General features: G+C 46.7%; 1 protein-coding gene across 1 annotated transcript in view; it reads left to right on the top strand.

The window, feature by feature from the left end:
• The window catches only part of AGAP2 (ArfGAP with GTPase domain, ankyrin repeat and PH domain 2), a 169,338-nt gene that overhangs the window by 6,426 nt on the left and 142,638 nt on the right, over window positions 1-20,274 (top strand). The window contains exons 2-3 of the mRNA XM_053289822.1: window positions 394-486; window positions 1,324-1,414. The gene's annotated coding sequence lies outside the window, so the exon portion shown is untranslated. The remainder of the gene's footprint in view (window positions 1-393; window positions 487-1,323; window positions 1,415-20,274) is intronic.

Here is a 20,274-nt window from a genome sequence, read left to right as displayed (position 1 = left end):
CCCCAGCACCAATACAACCTCATTTATCATAAGAAGCAATATCTAAGAGGCCCATCAGAGCAGGGAAGGTTTCGCTCCCCACAAAGCAGACTTTGTGCTGAGCTGCCTGAATATGTTTCCTCCCGTCCTCAAGCCCTGTTTTGCTCACCCTCCTCTGCCAGTTCCCAAAGCAGGCCACGGGGGCGGCAGCTCAGTGGCAGAGCACCTGCTTTGCAGGAAGAAGTTCCCTGGTCAAGTCTCTGGCATGCATCTCTAGGCAGGAATGGGAAAGGTTCCTGCTAGAAAAATAGGCCTGCTGCTGCCAGCCAGTTTGGACAAATCAGTACTGAGCTAGAGGGACCCACAGTCTCACTCGGTATAAGGTTCCTATGGCATCCCTTTTCCCTTTGGCAGATGGAGAGGAGAGTGATTGACAGGTCGCAGGAAGGGGCAGGATGAGAAGAAGTGGCCACCTCTCCTCCTGCTTATTCATTGCAGGAAGTCAAGGTGAGATCTCCAGGTTGCAAACTGGCAAGTCTACTCAGGAGCGAACGGAAATACTCCGTGCAGCATGCCCTTTACTGGTACTGATCCACGTGGCACAGTCCTGATCAGGATCGGATAGATGCGTTTTCCAGAAGCAGCTGACTCGCATACTGGTGCCGTAGCATGCAAGCCCAACGGCTGTTGCTCCAGCCAGCATCCCATGTCATGGCACAGAGGGTGCTGGGGCCCAAATTCTGCATGGTGCCAATAATACCGGAAACAATATATGAACCCGGTGGTAGCCTGGGGCTTGAGAGCGCTGCTCCCAGTCATACTTTCTCCTCTGCTGCTGCCATTTCCTAGCAGGCTGAGAAAGCGCTGTAGCAGTGTCCATGTTGAACAGTTGCTCCTGCTGGTGAAGGTAACCTGCTGCTCCTCAGATCAAGGGATATATGTAGCACACAGAACCCTCCTGTCTCACTAACCTGCTGCACTGTTGGCTCCTTCTCCACGAGGGAAGGGGGAGGAGAGTCAGGCAGCATCCCTCCTTCCTCCTCTCCACGTGATTGGCAGGCTCAGCTCGCCCTTCCCTCAGCCTGACTGACAGGCTCAGCCATCAGGGAAATGGTGGCTGATGCTCAGCGTTGGCATTCCCCTTGCTGCCGAGCCTGTCAGTCAGGCTGAGGGAGGGGTGGGCTAAGCCTGAGCACCTAGCCAGCCAGTCCGCCAGGTAGAGATGAGCAGGGTCAGGTGAGGGGTATGCTGTGGAGCCTTGACCATGAGGTTCCAGAGGACGGGAGGAGGAAGGGAGCCACACAGCACAGAGTGAGGGTGGTTTTTGTTTGGCCTGATTTCCAGGGCAGATTCGCTTAGCTTTTCCAGCTGGTGGAGCTGATCGGTGACCCACTGCTGAAGAGCAACGTCAGAGCTTCCCCAAGCATTGTCGGAGGTATGTGGCTGAGGCTTGCAAGGGGGTGGAACAGGCTGCCTGGCTGGTATTTTATTCCCTGCCAACTCTGGCAAGATTGATTTCTGGGGATTATAATTCTTGGCAGCTTATATGGGGTTCCTGAGCGGAAACTTTGAGATAGAAAGGGTACACTTGTTTTTAAAAGGCTGAAAACCCCCTTGCTGCAAGGAGGTATCCTTCCAGAGGCGCTCTTAGAACCGGGCCACGGAGATCTGGGCTGGTCCTCCACCGTCTGGGGGGGGGCCTCCGAGTAGTGCTGCCGGTGGCCATCTGCGCAGGCTGCCCCCGCCCCCGTAGTGGACGGGGGCCTCAGTGGGGATGGGGCCATGCCATTGCGGCTGTGCTGTGTGCTCCGTTCTGCCAGCGGCAGAGCGGGACTTGGGAGTGGCCGCTGGGCTCGCCCTCTCAGCCCAGCGGCCCTTCTCCTGAGGAACGGCGCGCCGGAACTTCCGAGAACTGCTCCTCACAGTTCTCAAGGGCCACTGGATCGAGAGGTCGAGCCCAGTGGCCACTCCTGAGTCCCACTCCGCCCACCGATGCCACCAGGTCCACAGGGGTGGGGGAGACCTGATTGGCTCACCTGCACACACCCTGGCCACACACATGGTGTGGCTTGAATGTTTGAAGGGGCAGTGGGGCAGCGGCAGGGTGGGGTGGCAGCAGGCAGGAGCCCCCCCCCCGGACCTTTTGGCACCACAGTTTGCAGCAGGTATAACTTTAAAAAAACCTTTTAATTTTAACTCGGGGAGGGGGAGGGCTCCAAAGCCCTTTAGGTCCAGGCACCAAAATTACCTAGGATCGCCCTTCACTCATTAACTTGCAGTTCTCTCCTTTTGCTGAGCGTGGTGCATAGGCTAAATCTGAGCCCAACAGGGCATTTTCCAGATTAGACCCTGCAACGGGATCACAGTGTATCTGCGAAGTTTGCTTCCACACTTCCTGTGTTGTGACACTGCAGTCCCTACACTGTCAGCAAGATGTCGTTCACATTTCCGATTTCTTGTTTCGGATTTAATCACAGCGATTTATTTATTGCTATAACGTCGTATGTCCGGCCTAAAAAGGTTGCTGCATTTTCCAGTTGTCAGTTTTCATGAGACTGTTCCCCCTGCTGGTAGTTTTGCTATTCATGTTTTGAACACAATTTGCCTGAACAGAAGCATTTTGCTGCTGTTGAGCGGGTAAGCTGGAAATCGCCCAGGGCACTTTCCAGATTACACACAACAGTGTCACTACTGTCCGTTAAGTGTGCTTCCGTACTGCCTGTGTTTCGACATCGCAGTCCCCATTCTGTCAGCAAGGTGCTGTTCACATTTCTGATGCCTCCTTTTGGATATTATCCTTGTGTTTTCGTCCTAAAACATTGCATGTGTGTTGTAAAAAGCCAGCTGTATTTTTCCGGTGTCGGAGGGTTGTGCAAGCTATTTACGTTTCCAAAACGATCCTGCCAAGCTGAAGCATTTTACTGCTGAACAGCGTATAATCTGGAAAGCACCCAGTTTAGGCATCTCTGTGGACTCGGGTCCCCACAACTCCTGGCACTGGTTCCTCCTCCTTGCTTCCCATGAGGATTGTGAAGCTGAATGGGTGTGTATGGATGGGTGTGCCTACATGTATGGACGATGACTGTGCGGCTGATGGCCTCAAGTGTGCTTCCACATGGCTCTTTGTTTACTCAGGTACTGTTGCCAAAATGCATCACAATGATTACACCTTTTGGAAAGCCCAGAGATCCAAGCACCTGCAATTCCTGTCCTGCCTGCTTCGGGAGTACCCAGTCCTGCCTGGGATCCTGGAGACGTTAGACAGCCCTGGCTGTGTGAAGGCACTGGGTTACATTTTGCAGAGCTACACCCTTGCCTGGTGTCGGAATCAGATAGGGACGGGGCAATCGAAAGCAGTGGCTTGCTTTGAAGTGTGACGCTGTGCTCAGGAAGTGCAAACTAACCCAACGAGAGAGAGAGAGAGATAGCAGATAGAAGGAAACGGGTCAGGCTTCCTAGACCGGGAGGGTTGCTTCAGCTCTGCACGAGGTCTGCGCTCATTGCCTGGCAAGGAGGGCTGGAGGCTGCACCATGGGCTGAGATCCTGAGCCAGTCCTGCCAAGAGTTCCTGCCTCATTATGAACGTGCAAAGGCAGCTGACATCTGCAGCCATCAGGGCTGAGGCACAGAGGTATGAAGGAGTTAAAGTGCAGATCAACACACTTTTCCGGCTGGCAGAGCTGATCGGTGACCCACTGCTGAAGAGCAACGTCAAAGCTTCCCTGAGGATTGTCAGAGGTATGTGGCTGAGGCTTGCAAAGGGGTGGGACAGCCTGCCTGGCGAAAAGCACTTTCTCGGGCCCTTTCATTAAGACTGGTCTTGGAAATAAGCTTGGGATTTTAAAAAATGTTAATTGAACAACTCTCTTCCAATTTGCATACCACAAAACCCTCACATAAAGTGTCTCTCTGAGAATCTTGAAGGAAGGGAGTGGTGACAAAAAAAGAGCTACAACTGACTTCAGAAATGAAGCAACTTCAAAGCCCATCACGGCTGCAGGCCATCTAGATGTTAAAGGTTGTTGTGGCCTCTCCATGAAAGGCCACCTGTTTGCTAGAACTGGCTAGACATTAGCAAGAAAAGCCACTTCTTCCAACTTAGTGGAAAGAGGAAGAAATGGTAGCTGGATGACCTGTAAGTGGGATTGTCTAGTTCAGGGATTCTCAACGTGTGGGTCCCCAGATGTAACTGGACTTCAACTCCCATAATTCCTACCAAAGGCCACTGGGGCTGGGGATTATGGGAGCTGAAGTCCTATCACATCTGGGGACCCACACGTTGAGAAACCCTGGCTCTAGTTCATTTTACCAGCTCCTACACTTGCATCTTTAGTAGTAGCGCGATTTGCAGACATTAGCAGGCTACAACACTTCTCTCGGTGTGAAAATTGTCACCATTGATTAAGTGCCATTGATTTCAATGGGAGGAAATTAAACATGTGCTTAACTCTCTCACTGAAATTAATAGGACACAAGTGTGCAAAACTGTACCTGGCTCATGCCCCATGCCTCTGTGATTAGGAAGTCAATGCAGACTGTATTCTAGCTCATTGTTTAATAAGAAAGAAACTGCCTCCCAATGGATGTGAAAGCACTGGGGTAACTGATAAGCACTTACACATTTAGATATGAAATAATCTTCATAATAAAACCCTTTAAAGCTAATAGATGGCGTGTACTTCAATGCTGGCTGTTCTGCAATGATTTCTTCACCCACTCCCCATGTGCATACTTAATACTTTATATATAATCAAATCAAATCTTTATTGTTACGGTCATTCGACCAGCAAAACACAAAGTACAAAAAATTATACTTTATATATATGGCTATCCCATAACAAATTGTTCTCTGGGCAGCTCACTAATGACGACGCAGTAAAATACAATTAAAAAGCATTAAAACAACCAAAAACAAAGCTGACTATAGCAAAAAACATACAGCACTTAAAAACATTTAAAAGCAATTTTAAAAGCCTGTGTGGACAAGGAGGTCCTCACCAGGGCGCTTTCCACGCTCCAACAACAGTAAAATGCTTCGACTTGGCAGGATCATTTTGAAAACAACCCCCAGAATCTCAAACTCCTACAACGGGAAAAATACAGCTATTTTCTTTGCAACAGATTTGCAAGATTGTAGCACTATAACACAATGATAAAATCCGAAATAAGGCATCGGAAATGTGAATGCCTTCTTGCTGTCAGCACAGGGACTGCAGTGTCACAACACAGGAAAGATAGGAGCACACTTAGGAGATCCGTAGTAACCCCTTTGTAGGGTTCAATCTGGAAAGCGCCCTGGCGTCTAAAAGAGCAGAGCGACGGTGCCAGGCAAGCTATTCCATACTTCTGACAAGAAGCATTCTTGATTTTGCACTGGTGCTATTAACTAGCTAATACACGTGTGTAGCAGTCAGCAAATGTTTAGGACAAGAGAAGGGACCTATGTATTGGTTCCATCTGGTCCGATTGTGATGGAGTCTTTTCAGCCTGAGGAAGTGGACAAGATCCTAGGCAGTGTACGGGCAACATCATGTGCTCTGGACCCTTGTCCTTCATGGCTAGTAAATCTGCCAGGGAAGGAAAAGGCAGGTGGCTGGAGCCAATGATTAATGCTTCACTAAGGGAGGGCAAGAGGCCATTGAGCCTCAAGCAGGCAGTGATTAGGCCATTATTTAAAAAGCTCTCCCTTGATTCCACCAACCTTGATAACTATTGGCCTGTTTCAAATCTTCCCCTTTTAAGCAAGGTGATAGAGTGTGTGGTGTCTGTGTAGCTGCAAAGCGTCTTGGATGATATGGATTATCTAGACCCTTTTCAATCTAGCTTTCTGCCTGGGTTTGGCACTGAAACTGCCTTGGTCACCCTGGTGGATAACCTGCTCCAGGAACTAGACTGCGGGAGTGCATCCCTGTTGGTTCTGCTGGACCTCTCAACAGCATTTGCTATCATTAACACAGTATCCTTCTGGACCTCCTCTCGGGTGTAGGGGTCGGGGATGGTGCATTGGAGGGGTTCTGGTCCTTTCTTGGAGGGGAGGTTTCAGAAGGTAGTGCTAGGGGACTTCTGCTCAACTCCTTGCCCTATGGGATCTCGGAAAGCTCAGTATTGTCTCCCATGCTGTTTAACATCTACATGAAACTACTGGGAAAGGTCGTCAGGAGGTTTGGACTGAAGTGTCATCAATATGCAGATGACACTCAGCTCTACCTTTCTCTGACATCAGAGTCTAGGATGTACTGAACTGAAGGCTGGAGGTGGTGTTGGGCTGGAGGTGGGCAAACTGAGGTTAAATCCAGACAAGATGGAGGTGCTACCAGTCAGTTGAAAAGCCAGTCGGGTTAGGGTGATTCAACCGGCTTTGGATGGGGTTGTACTCCCCTTGAAAAAACAAGTGTGCAGCTTGGGGGTGTTGCTGGACCTGGCTCTGCTTTGGGATGCTCAGGTGGAGGTGGTGGTCAGGGGTGCCTTTGCACAGCTTCAGCTTGTGTACCAGCTGCGTCCCTTTCTCAAGAAGGCAGATCTGGATACAGTTACCCATGCTTTAGTCACATCCCAGCTTGATTACTGCAGTGCACTTTACGTGGGGCTGCCCTTGAAGAATATTCAGAAACTTCATTTGGTGCAGAATGCAGCTGCCAGGGTTCTCTGGAATGGCTTGCATGGCGCATATCACATCTATTTTGAAAGAACTGCACTGGCTGCCAATTTGTTTCCGGATCCAGTTCAAAGGGCTGTTTATTATCTTTCAAGCTCTTAATGGTTTTGGCCCTGGATACTTGAAGGACCGCCTGCTCCCAAGGGTTGCTGCCCACTTGACAAGGTTATCAGAAGAGCCTTTGTTCCATGTGCCGGCATTGAGAGAGACTAGGTTGTCATGCACGCGGTACAGGGCCTTCTCTGTTGTTGCCCCCAGACCCTGGGATGCTCTCCCAGTGAATGTCTGCTCTCTGACATCTGTGGCTGCTAAAAAAACAAAACAAAACCCTAAATACCTTTTTATTTGTTCAGGGGCTGCCAAGTCTCTCAGTTCTGTTTGTCTTTGTAAATGGTGGTTGTGGATTTTTTTGGGGTGGGTGGGTGGGTGGGTTATAGTTTTTACTGATTTTAAGGTTTTAGATGTGATTTTTATGGAGTTTTATTGTATTTTAACTTTTGTAAACTGCCTTGGGATGCCTTATGAAAGGTGATATAAACACTGAACAATAAAATAGATAGAAAAGAATGGACACATCCATACAGGAACTTTCCATATTCCTTCCTATCTCAGCTGTTGATACAAGCAACTTGGTGCATGAGAGATTGCCAGACCAGGTCAGGTCAGGAGTTGGCAACTGTTGTTTCCGGGGCTAAATCTGGTCTCCAGAGGTATGCCTTTTAGCTTCCTCCAAACTGGCAAGCTTTTTCCTTTGTTTCCCTCTACACTACCTGAAATGGCTCAGAAGAGCTACCATTTTATGTTACAAAGTTCATATAGGAAATTTCACAGATCCTTGAAGTTGATGGAGATTATCATTTGGTATGACCCTAAACATGTACTTGCAGTGACATACATGCAGTTAGGATCATCCCATATGACAATGTACGTGCACTGTCATATGGTTTGTGACTATGATTGTCCAAATACACCATTTGTTAAAATACATAGAACACAGATACTTTCAGGGCCCAAGCATGTGGGGATAGGAAGGGGTCAAGGGGACATTTTACCCAGACCCGGGAGTCCATTCTGGGATCTAAGCCCCTACGATGAGAAAAAATTGAGACTAAATCGTACATCATACTTGAGGCTGCTCATGCAAACTTATTTCTGTGTGTCTGCATGGGATATCTAGATCTTGGGAGAGCTTGTGGATTTGTCTGGAGCCAGTCAGCAATATGTCTTTCTATGTGACCTGCTCTTTCAAGAATGGCAAGCCCAGAGTGCTTTGGATTTTGCTGTCATTTCCTGTGCATGGGCTGGAAGAGACGACAAGGTGTAGCGGCAGAAGGGAGGAACAAGCAAAGCAGGGCCATTGAGACCCCAGGGACAGGGGAAGGCAGTGCTGCTGTTAGGCTATGTAGGCCCCAGATGTGAGGGAATGAGTTAGGGCCTCTGGTCTTAACAGCACATAAAATATGTGCTGCACCCCAGAGACAGGGAACAGGGTCTAGAGAGCTCTTGTTACATATGTAAAATTAACATGCATACATGTGATACGGCCATGTGTGGGCTATAAATACACCTCAGACAGCCAGAAACGTATGGGGCCTCAAACAAAGGGAACTAAAAGAAGCTAAAGGGCACCAATCAAGAAATCAGTTTTCAAAATTGACAAGGCTGTGTATGTGGGAACCATGTTAGAGGTTTGAATCAGACCCAGAGAAAGGATGCTGGACGCTGCATACATGTCATCTGTTGAGGAATAAAGTGTGACTTTGTTCAGTCTAGCCTTTTTAGTGGATATAATGCAATGGGGTTTGTGGTTATAGATATGCAAGTTTTGCACAACTTCCTACATGAAGACAACTTCTGCTATATGCACCAATTTGTTTCAGGCAATGTAGAGAGGAGGGGGAGGAAGAGATGTGAGGGAAGAGAGTAGAGAATGATGACTAGACAAAATGGTATGACATTTGGGTGGGAGACACAGGCCCGCCCATCCCTACAAACAAAGCCAACTACTTGCAAATTTGGATACTGACCAGAGGTCTAGGAGAGCTTATGCGCTATGGTATAAGGCTGAAGAGCAGATAATACAAGTCCTTTTCTATCCCTATTATTTATTGTATGTTCTGCCTTTTGTCATTCATTTGAATGGTACTCTTACAAAGCTGATTTTCATCTTCATGAGTGTGCAGTAGAACTGTGGTCTTGCAAGAAATTCTGCTTTGGTCTAGCAGCTCTGCTCTTAGCTGATCACAATGTTTAGGAAGCCCCCAGAAGGACAGAAATGCTCAGTTAACAGGTGAGAGGAAACTGCTCTGGAGGGCAGCAAAGGCAAACTGACTAGGGGGTTATATCACGAGTTTCCAGCCTGGAGTGGTGACAGTCATAAGAACAGCCCTGCTGGAGCAGGCCCAAGGCCAATCTAGTCCAGCATCCTGTTTCACACAGTGGCCCACCAGAAGCCTCTGAGGAACCCACAAGCAAGAGGTGAGGGCACACCCTCTCTCCTGCTGCTGCTCCTCTGAAACTGATATTGAGTGGCATCTTGCCTCTGATGCTGGAGGTAGCCTATAGTCACCAGACTAGTAGCCATTGATAGACCTGCCCTCCATGAATTTGTCTAAGCCCCTTTTAACGCCATCCAGGCTGGTGGCTGTCACCACATCTTGTGGCAGTGAATTACATACATTAACTATGCACTGTGTGAGAAAGTACTTCCTTTCGTAAATCCTAAATTTCCCAGCCTTCAGTTTCATGGGATGACCCCTGGTTCTAGTGTTGTGTGTGAGAGAGAAAACTTTCGCTCTGTCCACTATCTCTACTCCATGCATAATTTTATGCACCTCGAATATGTCTCCCCGCAGTTGCCTCCTTTCCAAACTAAAGAGCCCCAGATACTGTAGCCTTGCCTCATAAGGAAAGTGCTCCAGGCCCCTGGTCATCTTGATTGGCCTCTTCTGCACCTTTTCCAGTTCTTCAATGAGCCCCTGGTGGCGCAGTGGTAAAACTGCCGCCCTGTAACCAGAAGGTTACAAGTTCCATCCTGACCAGGGGCTCAAGGTTGACTCAGCCTTCCATCCTTCCGAGGTCGGTAAAATGAGTACCCAGAATGTTGGGGGCAATATGCTAAATCATTGTAAACCGCTTAGAGAGCTTCCAGCTATAGAGCGGTATATAAATGTAAGTGCTATTGCTATTGCTAATGTCCTCCTTAAGAGATTAACTTACGGTGACCAGAACTGTACTCAATACTCCAAATATGGCCATACCATAGATTTGTATAAGGGCATTATAATGCTAGCATTCTTATTTTCAGTCCCCTTCCTAATGATCCCTAGCATGGAATTTACCTTTAAAAAAAAAAAAAATGCTGCTGCGCACTGAGTTGACACTTTCAATGAGCTGTCCACCACAACCCCAACATCTCTCTCCTGGTCAGTCAGTGACAGCTCAGACCTCATCAATGTATATGTGAAGTTGGGACATATTTCTGCCTCAATATGCATCACTTTACACTTACTTACACTGAACCACATTTACCATTTTGTCACCCACTCCCCCTAGTTTGGAGAGATCTTTTTGGAACTCCTCACAATCTGTTGTGGATTTCCCTAGCCTAAATAGTTTACTGTCATCTGCAAGCAGCCCTGATTAGGTAGTTTTTCTTCTGAAAAGAAGGGTAGCCAGGTCTACCATATTTACCTGAATACAAGATAATTCTGAATTTAAGAGAAGCCTAAAAATTTACCCAAAAGGAAGAGGACTCTGAATGTAAGATGACCCCCTGATTTCTAACATCAGAGAACTTTGGGGGGAAAACTTGTCTTGGATTCAGGTAAATACAGTACATTCTAACTTCTAATAGCCAGCTTTGTCTTTGCACTCAGTACCAGATGGGCATCAGGGCCAAGACAGATCATATTTTAGTGGGAGGGAAGGGCAAGATTCTCAACAAGATTTGCGCTGAGATATATTCAAAATTAACATTCAGCAAAGCAGCGTCTTTTTCACACCCTTTGTTGTGGTTACATTTTTATACCTCATAATAACTATCGCAATGTGTTACCACGGATTGAGCAATCATCTTCATTTTCTTCTTTTAGGCAAAGGGACTGTGCCTTTGGCATGTACACCTAGTATACATGCCCACACCCTTGTTATAATAATGGTCACTTTGTGCAGAACAAGTAAGTTGGTCAAAGACGCAGTCACAGATGCTCCTGAAGAACAGCATTCTGAAACAGAATGAGTTAGCCTTCCCCAACTACTTAGGAATAAAAAAAAGCTGCTCTATACGGAGTCCATCTAGCTCTGTATTGTCTACACTGACTGGTAGCAGCTCTCCAAGGTTTCAGGCAGGAGTCGTCCTCAGCCCTATCTGGGTCTTTCCCAGACGCCGGGGCTTAACTGTGGGATTAATTGGGGTAAAGTAGAGCAAGTTATGGAGGTCATATATTAGCCACATATAAGCACAATGAAAATAATTTGAAGGAACCTGGAGGCCATTCACATAAGGCTGCTTTAATAAGGTTCCTCTCTATTCCTTCTGAAATTTTTCTGTGCCCCGTTCATACTGCTTGCTCCTGGGTCTTTCTCTGATCCCTTCTGGCTTCATCTCCATTTCTTCTTCTACTTTGCAGAAGGTTGACTTCTTGACTGGCCAGGTTCATGCAAGGTTTGTTCACTTTCTCAATTTTATTTATGTTTTGAGAATTTGCCGGGTTATCTTACAGAACATTATTCTACACACCTGCATTGGTGCATAGAAACGATGTTCTGCAAGATCACCAAGCAAAATTTAAAAAAAAAAAAACTGAGGAAGGCGAGGCTTTAAGAAAAGGCACTCTATCAGCATAGCCCCTTCACACATCTCAGAAGAAACATTGGTATATATAGGATATATCTAAGTATCTCAAAAAGCTGCCATAAGAAGTGGCAGCTTTTCCACATGGAAATAATGCGGGCTAAGCTCCAATGCTCAGGGGGAAACCCGAATCGTGTATGGAGTGCTCCCCCTATATCTTGCACAGGCTTCGACATAAATTCACCTGATGTGTGAATGCACACCTGCCCTTTTTGTGGTGAAGCAAAGTAAAATCTCCAGATCTGAGGTTCAGTCTCTGGCATTTCCAGGTAGAGCTGGGAGAGACTTCTGCCTGAAACCTTGGAGAAGCTGCTGCCAGTTGTAGACAATATTGAGCTAGATAGACCAATGGTCCGACTCAGTATAAAGCAGCTTCCTATGTTCCTATGAGTCCAAAGAAGTAGCCAAGGAGCCACTGGAGCAAAAATAAGTCAGATGCCAACAAATTCATGATAGCATAAACTTTTGAAGATTACAGTCCACTTCAGTAGATGAAAGTCTACACTAGACTGAATTTGTTATCCTGTAAGGAGCCACAATAAGTAAGTAAGTAATAATTTATTACGGTCAATGACTGGTCAACATACACACCAAAATATAAATCAGCATAAAACAAAATCAAAACAGTAAAACTTGATAACACCACATCAGGTTATGCAAAAATCTCAGTTACAACTAAGTTGTTCCCATCTCAGTTTACAGGCTGCTGCACAGAATCTTGCTGTCCCCGTTGTGACAGCGGCGTGTTGATCCGCCAAAAGATTGGAGGTGTAATACTCTTCTGATTGACCAGGACTATTTTTTTTAAAAATGGTTCGATCCAAATAGTATGAATGCCCCTATAATAGGCACAGTGTAAAAGAACATGTAAGACAGACTCGATGTCACCCAAACCACATGGACATAACCGGTTCCTTAGCAGTATCCCCTTAAATCTGCCATCCAAAACGGCAGAAGGCAAGGCAGTGGCGTACCGGGGGAAGCTCTGGCCCTAATGGTGCCCCCCCCGGCCCCCACATACCTATGAGGGTGCGGCGGCACCCCAGATTGCCGGCGGTGGTGTAAATTCGGCGGGTCGCCCGCCAAGTGCGGCGGGCGTGTGGCAATGATGTGGCGGGTGGCGGGTCGCCCACGGCCCGCTGAACACGGCGGTGGCTGGTGGCTGGCTGGCCCCATGGCGGCCCGAGCAGTGGCTCGCCCGCTGAAGAGGAGGAGAAGCAGAGACGAAGAAGAGAAGACGCAGAGCGACGCAGAGCGACTGCTTCCCAACTGCGCCGGCGCGCCTGCACAGTTGGGAGGCGATGCCGGGCCAGGAGGCAGGCTCGGCGTCGCTCTGCGTCTCTTCTTCTTCATCTCTGCGTCTTCTCCTCTTCGACGGGCGAGCCGCTGCTCGGGCCGCCGCGGGGCCAGCCAGCCACCAGCCAACGCTGTACTCGGTGGGCTGCGGGCGACCTGCTGCCCGCCACATCTTCGCCACACGCCCGCTGCACTCGGCGGGCGATCCAGGGAGGGGGGAGCCACTTTTTGGCACCCCCCACGTGACCTGCCGGGGTGGCGCCGGGGGCACGTGCCCCCCCTGCCCCCCTATAAATACGCCTCTGAGGCAAGGCATTAAACTGCGCCAGCGAGAAGGCTCTCCTCAGGTTTAAGGTGGTCAAGTGGGTGAGGTATGCAGCTGGCTGGGGATAGTTTGAAAAGCCACCTAAAGTGCTACTGGTAATAACCAGACTTAAATCCAATTGCTTCTCCATATCTGCCACACGCTGTTTAATAATTTCTTTGGCAGCATCACAACCCAAAGCCAATTAATATTGCGGTGAGAAGCCATATCTGCCCAAATTGTCATAGAGGCTCTTACATCAGACTCTTACATTCAGAACTAAGGGGGCAAGGCCCTGGGGGCAGGCATATAATTTAAGCCAGTAGTTAAATGTACAAAGCCACTCCTGTGCCTCAGCTCTGGTCAACCCTGTTTCTAAACACAAGATAGCATTCGATATGCATCTGGAGACTTGAAAAATGGCATGAAGAAATCCAGATTGCACCACTTATAAGAGCTTAAAATTACAGGTTGGACAGATCTGAACACAGTACACCATTATTTTAGCCTGATACACCCTAACTGCTGCAGGAATGTCATGTCCCCCATTAATGTGAAAGAATTTGAGAACAGCAGATGCACTCCTGGAGCCACAATAACTTTCTATGAAATCTTCATAATACTGGAGTAAGATAATTTCCTTCAAAAGAAGAACATTTTGAAGCAAATTGTCTTACTTCACAGAATTACAGTATGAAGTTCCATAGAAAGTTATGGGTGACCTTAAAATAAATAAATAAATAGCCAGTTCCAAAGCGGTCAGTAGAAGTTACATCACAAGTAGAGAGCCCCTGGGCTGATTCACACATGAGAGTTACCATATGAAAATCTCAGGAATTTGCAGGGTCATTGTTTTTTGTTTTCTCATTTCTGGAGGCATCAGTTGTGTGAACTGGTACTTATGCGGCTGCCTCAGTTCCTATGATGGCAGCATCTTGAAGGTGGCACTATATAAGCAAGCGTGGTGTAGTGATTAGAGTGCTGGGGAGACCCAAGTTCAAATCCCCATTCAGCCATGATACTAGCTGGGTGACTCTGGGCCAGTCACTTCTCTCTCAGCCTAACCTACTTCACAGGGTTGTTGTGAGGAGAAACTTAAGTATGTAGGAAGGAAGGAAGTATCTTGGAGGAAGAGCGGGATATAAATGTAATAATAATAATAACAACAACAACGAGAAACTATTCAACACCAATGAAACAAAGCAGGCCTACAAGAAAGAACAAGTCAAGAACAGAGCAGAAAAATAAGCCCTGCATGGTCAATATTTGCACAATATAAGTGCAAAATCAGACATCACCAAGACCTGGCAATGGCTTAAGAATGGCAACTTGAAGAAAGAAACAGAGGGTTTAATACTGGCTGCCCAAGAACAGGCACTAAGAACACATGCAATAAGAGCAAAAGTAGAAAAATCAACAACAAACAGCAAGTGCCACCTTTGTAAAGAAGCAGATGAAACAGTGGACCACCTAATCAGCTGTTGTAAAAAGATCACACAGACTGACTACAAACAAAGGCATGACAAGGTAGCAGGGATGATACACTGGAACATCTGCAAAAAATACAAGCTACCTGTAGCCAAACATTGGTGGGACCATAAAATTGAAAAAGTTGTAGAAAATGAAGATGTAAAAATATTATGGGACTTCCGACTACAAACAGACAAACATCTGCCACACAATACATCGGATATAACTGTAGTCGAGAAGAAAGAAAAACAAGTCAAAATAATCGACATAGCAATACCAGGGGATAGCAGAATAGAAGAAAAAGAAATAGAAAAAATCACCAAATACAAAGATCTACAAATTGAAATTGAAAGGCTGTGGCAGAAAAAGACCAAAATAATCCCAGTGCTAATTGGTGCCCTAGGTGCAATTCCAAAACAACTTGAAGAGCACCTCAACACCATAGGGGCCACAGAAATCACTATCAGCCAATTACAAAAAGCAACTTTACTGAGAACAGCCTATATTCTGCAACGATATCTATAATAACAGCAACAACATTGATAATAAAGTTCAGCCATTCCAGGTCCTTGAGAAGGACTCGATGTCTGGATAAAACAAACCAGTCAATAACACCAGTCTGACTGTGCAAATAAATAAATAATAGCGAACATGTAAGCCTGGCAAGCATTTACACATCTTTGCAAATTGGGAATTTGACCTTATAAGCATAGAATGAAAGAAGATTTAAAAGCAAACCAAATTAAGATTTGTCTAAGCAACAAGGGGAAGGAGCTCTAATGAGAGCAGACATATAAAATATAATCCATTCACTAATTACAAACACAATAATAATTTTACTTATGTAATAGTCCCCTTCTGTTACCAGTGATCACTTTGGTTTCTTCACACAAGAAGCAGAATTACATCAAAAATCTGTCTGAAAAATCATTTTTAAAAGCAGAAATGCAGTACAGTGAGGGGAACAGATGGTAAATGGTCCCAAACAGGATTAAGCCAGCATTTCCCAGCCACTGGCCACTGAGCTGCACTGACTCACTCAGAGTTTAAACTCCCTGGTTTTGGAGCTGGATCACCCCATAATGCATGGAGGACGACATGTCTCTCCGGGTGCATAAGGGAACGAGTCAGTTCCAAGCCGGGGAATTTGAACTCCCTGCTTTTGGAGCTCACTTGCTTCCTTGTGCACCGTTCTTCCTGGTTCATAATGGGGCAAGTCAGATCCAAAAATAAATAAATAGAAATCATGTGGCAGCTTCACTGCAGCAAAAAAAGAAGGGGGGCCATGGGGGAGTGTGCCCTACTTTTTAATTTTTTTAAAAAAGTATATGTTCCTTGGCATTAAAAAAGTTGGAAAACACTGTGCATTGCTGTGGAAAGCACTGTGTGGCCTGCTTCTGGTCTGGCCTTTTATTTGGAAAAAAACCTGCCGTATAGCCACCTAATGGCCCAGTGGGAAATGACTAGCCTAGCGCGCATGAGGTTGCTGGTTCAAATCACCACTGGTATGCTTCCCAGACTATGGGAAACACCTATATCTGGCAGCAGCAATGTAGGAAGATGCCAGAAGGCATCATCTCATACGGTGCGGGAGATGGCAATGGGAAACCCCTCCTGTATTCTACCAAAGGAAAACCACAGGGCTTTGTGGTCGCCAGGAGTCGACACCGACTCAAGGGCACACTTGACCTATTTCTCCTGGATTGACTGGTCTATGGGTGACTCACCACATGGGGGCAGTACCGGGCTGTGAGGGGGGAAAGGATGGCTGTATTATGCCAGCCAGAGCCTAAGATAATTGATACTTTGATACATTGATAATTGATTAATATACATTGATTAATATACATTAATACATTGATAATTGATACTTCAAAATACTTGAAGAATTAAATGGTTTTTAGGCACTTAGGTGAGCAGAGAAGGGGAAGGCGGAGAGATCGTGATGGCTGGAGGGAGCAAGTTACAAAGCAAAGGCTCGCAGCCCTCTACTGTCTCTTACACACTTTCTGGTGTTACCAGCACCACATCAGCCAAAGAATTGCACTCCAGTGCGCTCTACAACATTGTGGGAAATTCTGGGGTGTGACTTACAGGCTCACATGTTGGAGTCAAATGTAGTACACAGCTGCTCTGGAAGGATCCGTATACTACTGGTAGGATCGCCAGCTTTTGAACAAGGCCCTTCTGCTGTGCCTTTGACAGCAGCTAGGTCTGCAGTGATCAGCAGGTGATCATTCTTAATATCTTCTTCATGCTGTGAACAGCTTCACTTGTTGGTATCTGCAAGATCAAGCGGCCGCTCATAGCACAGGAGCAGGCGGGGTCACTTTTTCTGATCAGCTTGTACCCTTGTTTATTGGATGTGGGGTTATTCTCTAGACACACCATAAAGTCGGCACTTTCCCCCGCAAGCAAGATGCCAGGAGCAGCTCTCTGATCTAGAGAGAAAGCCTTTATTTTTAAGGGCTTTAAAACACTGTGCTTAAATTAAGTATACATAAGATGATGGATATCAGCTGCTCTCTGTGAGAATATGGGATTAAATTGTGCCTCAAAGAATACAAAAATAGGTTACACAGCATGTGAAGCCTTTTAAGCTGTGAGACTAGCTGAGCCGTGGAACAGATCCCCAAGGAAGCTTGTGAAAGCGCTTCTGGATGTTTTTCAAAAAAAGAGTAAACATCTGCTGAGGGTTTGCTTAAATTTAATTATGTGTTGATTGTATGTATGTTCTCTGGCAGTCCTTTTCAGATGACATCCCCCCACCCCACCCGTACCTATGGGAGAATGTTGCACCTCTTTGCTTCTTGTAGATATTTACCAAGACAATTTCTTCAGGTTTCTGCTGCTTCTGGGGAGGGAACTTCAAGTCAGGTGCTACACGAATACATGTAACAACAACATACAAGCCATGGGAGTGGGGAGATAAGTTGGGATTCACTTGGTCCCAGCAGGTGGTTGGGAAACCAGGGTGGTTTTCACATTTCACTTTAATGCTGCTGTGACATAGCTTTTCCATATAGCTTGCTGTAAGGGGAATGAAAACAGAGGCTCTGCACAGCACTATGTCATCCAGCACAGAGTTTATGTTCATTTAAGCGCAGCAACCCTGTGACTCTCCAGGACTTAAGCCTTAGCAATGCTGGCTCAAGAGAAAAGGCACTGTGCTTTCCAGAAACACGTACTCTACTCAGGTTGTACTTTGCCAAAGTTTACACCAGTGCCTGCTAGAGCAGTGCTGGAGAACTGTTAGTGTACCATGAGAAACTTCAATTAAAATGAAACAATTAGGAACATAGGAAACTGCCATATACTGAGTCAGACCATTGGTCTATCTAGCTCAGTATTGTCTTCACAGACTGGCAGCGGCTTCTCCAAGGTTGCAGGCAGGAATCTCTCTCAGCCCTATCTTGGAGAAGCCAGAGAGGGAACTTGGAGCCTTCTGCTCTTCCCAGAGCGGCTTCATCCCCTGAGGGGAATATCTTGCAGTGCTCACACATCAAGTCTCCGATTCATATGCAACCAGGGCAGACCCTGCTTAGCTATGGGGACAAGTCATGCTTGCTACCACAAGACCAGCTCTCCTCCCTATTACTCTCTGCCCACTTACCATAGAGACTTGCTGTATCTCTCCATGATCTAATCTTGCCTCTTTCCAATCAGCCTGGGGAATTTTCTCGTGTATGGTAGTGCTTGGATCATTCCATCACTTCCAATGTGGAGACACAGCACTCCCTCTCAGAGGAACCTCTCCATTGTGTCTCTGCATTGTGTCACTGCTTTTAAAGGATGGGGCCGTCGCTCAGTGGTGGAACTCCTGTTCTGCATTCAGCAGGTCCCAGATTTCGTTCCCAGGCTCTCCAGTTAGGTCTGGGAAAGACTCCTGCTTGAAACCTTAGAAAGCTACAGCCAGTCAGTGTAGACCGTACTGATCTAGGTGGACCAGTGGCCTCATTTAGGATAAGGTAGCTTAGCTTCCTCTATTCTGCTCTGTGCTTGTCTCTTTTCAAGGTGCAATGGCTGTACCTCCAGGTTGAATTCTGAACAAAGCATGTCCTGGCTATCAGAATTTTAGAAACATTGTGATAGGAGTTACTGGATGCAGCCGACAATAGGGCTCTTATATCTAACCATTGCACAGAAGAAGGAATTGCAGTAGGTGCAGGTTATTGTGTCAGAGTGCTATAAAGATGAGAAAAATGGCGTCTGTGGAGAACACTGACAAAACTATTAAAGGCACAGGAGGAGGAGAGCCTTTGCATGTGGTTACCCCTCCTTCTTTGCACTTCAGTTCCAGTTGCATGTGAAACCACCTGACTCTGAGAGCACAGGAAGCCGTCTCATACACGACACCCCCAAGAGGTTCGGGCCACTGTCCTGACGGCAGAACGTCTTCCTTTGAGAGTGCAGCAGCTAAAGCATGCCGGCCCCCTGACTTCAGCAGGGGGGTTCTCAAACCTATGTGGGGTAGAGAAAGTACTGTAACATGTCTCTCCCCCCCCCCATGTTTGTGTGCACTGAAGCCTGAAACAGGAAGTGAAAAGCACAGGCCTCGACAGCGCCACACAGCAGCCCTCGCTTGACTCTGTTGTCACTTCCCATCTTGGGGGAGACGGCAAGACGTCCACTGATCCTCTGCAGTTTGAAATGTATCTGCTGAGCAGCAGCTGGCTGGCTAAAAGGGATGCTCCTTCCTAAAGGCAGCAGTGGGGGAGCCCCCTTGCCTGGATAGCCCATCCATAAGGGTTAGCTTCACTGTGGAAATGAATGGTCCTGACAGCTGAGAGCGACCTCCTGCTGATGGCATTGGGGAATTGGTCTACTTAAGGGGGACAAAGCGCCACACACTAAAGGGCTCACAATCGTTCTCTCTCTCACACACACACACATGGATGTATGCATACATGCATGGGATGGGAGAGACACACACAACATATTTACACAGAGAAATGCACAGATGGTAAACTGCTAGAACATATGAACACACGGTACATCGTTTCTTACAGCTGTCCAATATTTATAGAGTGGCAATCACTTTCTGGGTAATATATAGAGCACAGAAGTAGATCCTATTAAAAACGGGGAAGGCAAAAAGAGCCAGCGTGGTATAGTGGTTAGAGCAGGAGTAAGCAACTTTGGCTCTCCAGTTGTTGCTGAACTATAACTCTCATCATCCCCAGCCACAATAGATTGCAGCCAGGGATGATGGGAGTTGTAGTTCAGCAGCAGTTGGGCAGCCAAGGTTGTCTACCCCTGGGTGTTAGAGAGACTAGGACCGAGGAGACCTGAGTTCAAATGTTAGACCCGAGATCAGCCATGAAACTCAGTGGGTGCCTCTGGGCTCGTCTCTTATTGCTCAGCCTAACCTACCTCACAAGGTTGTTGTGAGGATCAACATAATGATGTACACTGCTCTGGGCTCCTTGGAGGAAGAGCAGGAAATAAATGTAATAAATAAAGAGCAGGTGTCTATTAAGCAAAGTTTTGTTTTCAAAAAGAGGACACCTGGAAAATATCCAGAGTTGTAACTTGGATAAGTAAAGACATATATTTCACTACTGATGTTGAAACTAGATGGTATTTTAAGCACATAATTGGGGCTAGCACTTTATTTCTATTCAGTTAGTAACACCCAGATTGGGTCCTCTATAGATTGACCCCATGTGTGAATTATTGGGGTGCGAGTGCACTAACTTGTGGACTGTCTAACCA

Source organism: Hemicordylus capensis, chromosome 2, assembly GCF_027244095.1.
Source record: "Hemicordylus capensis ecotype Gifberg chromosome 2, rHemCap1.1.pri, whole genome shotgun sequence".
Classification (NCBI taxonomy): domain Eukaryota; kingdom Metazoa; phylum Chordata; class Lepidosauria; order Squamata; family Cordylidae; genus Hemicordylus; species Hemicordylus capensis.
Note: the sequence above shows the minus strand (reverse complement) of the source record. Positions and strands in the feature narration are given on the sequence as shown.